This window comes from Propithecus coquereli, unplaced genomic scaffold (genome assembly GCF_000956105.1).
Source record: "Propithecus coquereli isolate 6110/MARCELLA unplaced genomic scaffold, Pcoq_1.0 Scaffold175, whole genome shotgun sequence".
Classification (NCBI taxonomy): Eukaryota; Metazoa; Chordata; class Mammalia; order Primates; family Indriidae; genus Propithecus; species Propithecus coquereli.
Window position 1 is genome coordinate 3,951,813 of NW_012142190.1, and position 2,439 is coordinate 3,954,251.

The 2,439-nt window shown below is 36.1% G+C and overlaps 1 protein-coding gene across 1 annotated transcript in view; it reads left to right on the plus strand.

Moving 5' to 3' along the window:
- Positions 1 to 2,439, plus strand: part of PDS5B (PDS5 cohesin associated factor B) — a 139,702-nt gene that overhangs the window by 34,915 nt on the left and 102,348 nt on the right. The gene's annotated exons all lie outside the window — the stretch shown is intronic.

Below are 2,439 nucleotides of genomic sequence, written 5' to 3' on the forward strand. Positions count from 1 at the left end.
TGAGCCACCGCGCCCGGCCCAAACAAGTTATTTTTAAAACCAATAAAGAACAGCAAAATAGAATTTGTTCTTTTCTCCCCTTCATGGTTAGGTAGCCTGTACCAGTTCATAGACCTAAAAAACTTTCCTTAAAAACAACCTGAGAACTAAAAGTAAGCAGAAAAAACATAGAAATGTGAAATTCTTTACTCTGTACTTTCAATATAGAAAGCAAAAACCTAATTAAGCCAAGAAGTGGGTTAACTGTCGTAGAGGAAAGATCAGGGCAGCTTGTATGGTGTAAAGAATCCTTAACCCTTCTCCATGGAGACAGAGGAAATTTGTTGAGAATATGTGGTGTATGCTCTGAGTTAATATATTATGTGTTTGGAAGATTTTAAATAGAAATGAACTTGGCCACTACACCATGTATCTTTACCCGTTTCGGTAGTAATGTGATGAATGATCTGAGTGTGGAAATTAGAGCTGGCTGCCTAATAGGAAAAAAATTGTTTAAATTTGGATTTTCCTTGTGTGTGTTTGTGCTTTTAATTGGATTTTAATTAGAGTTGTAAACCTTGTATAAATGTACACGTTGTTTATCAGAATGTAAAAGAAAACCCAAAGGGTTAGAAAGGGGTTGTTTTGCATTAAAAATACAAAATTACGTATTTTAAAAATAGAATTGGCTCCTGCTATGAAGGTGTAAGAAGGCTTTATCTTAGATGCTGTTGTCTCCCATATAAGCTAAGGTGAACAATAGGTCATCCCTTGCCCTTTAAGGAATTTATCTAGCGAGGAGATTAAGGCATCGTATGAAGGTTCTCTAGAGAAACAGATCCAATAGTGAGTAGTGCAAGAATGTATGTGTATATGTGTATACCTGTATGTATGTATGTGTGAGAGGGGATTTATTAGGGGAATTGGCTTATGTAATTATGGAGGCTGAAAAGTCCCACAATAGGCCATCCACAAGCTGGAGAACCAGGGACAGTGATGGTGTCACACTCTCAGTCGGAAGCAGAAGGCCTAAGAACCCAGAGGGGTGCCACTGGGGCAATTTCTGGAGTTCAAAGGCTGGAGAACCTGGAGTTCTGATATCTGAGGATAGGAGAGGTATCCCAACTCCAGAAGAGAGAGAGAGTGAATTCACCTTTCCTTCTGCCTTTTTGTTCTTTTGGGCCCCCACAACCTATTGGATGGTGCCTGTCTCTGTTGAGGGTGGATCTCTCTCTACTCAGCCTACATGCCAATCTCTTCTGGAAACATCCTTGCAGATACACCCAGAAATAATGCTTTGCCAGCTATCTAGGTATTCTTTAATGCAGTCAAGTTGACACCTAAAGTTAACCATCAACAGACATGTACACAACAATAGTGTAGCTTAGAATGTAGTAAGTATCATAAATGAGGAACACAGTGTTTTTTGAAAGTAGGGTGTTTGTTGAAATGCTAATTGATGACTCAATGCAAATTATTTGTTTTACTGTGTACACGATGAATTCTATGCTTTTGTCTTTTCATATAGTCTGTAGTGGTTTCCTACCTATTGTTAGAAAATATGTTGACATGCCTAGTTTGACTTCGTATAAAATAGTAATGAATTTGAATAATAATTAATATTTTAGAAAATTCATTTTATCTATGGTGTTTCTACTAATGATAACTTTTCTTTCTCCTCAAAAGTTTTTTAATCAGGTTCTGATGCTTGGGAAAACATCTATCAGCGATTTGTCAGAGCATGTCTTTGATTTAATTTTGGAGCTCTACAATATTGATAGTCATTTGCTGCTCTCTGTTTTACCCCAGCTTGAATTTAAATTAAAGGTAATATATTGTGAAAATAATGATTCTGTCAACCAAGTTAGCAAAGAGCATTATTTATGACTTTCTAATTCTTACACTAGTTTTTACTGAAGGTAACAGATGAGGGGATCTATTATCATTGTTTATTCACATGTTTGTGCCTTGCCTGTCTGTGTATCTCCAATGCCTGGTGGATAGTAGCTGCTTAAATGGTTATTAACAGGATGATATTTTTCCTCTAAATATTTTCCAGATAAATTCTGCAATTTGACTAACTTTTGAGGGTCATAGCCATACATCAAGCTTATTATGTTTTCAAGGCACAAGTTACAGCAATTCCCTTAACTACGTCATCAGGCCATAAAAGTACAGTTCATTATCCACCTAGTGTAAAATGCTTTACCTTTGTGTGTATTGTCTTATATAATAGTTACCTATGATGAAAGTTCATTTGCTTTTTACATAGTTCTGTGAAATCTTGCGTAGCATGCCCCTCTTGCTTTGACATTAAATTATGCCGTAAAATTGAGTTTCATTTACAGAAGTGGGGAATATGCTTTTCTTTTTCAAATCATTACATGGAGAGTAAAGAAAGCTGGTTATAATTATTAATCTTTGATGGATCCCAGTGTACCACCCAGAAAATTTCTTAAG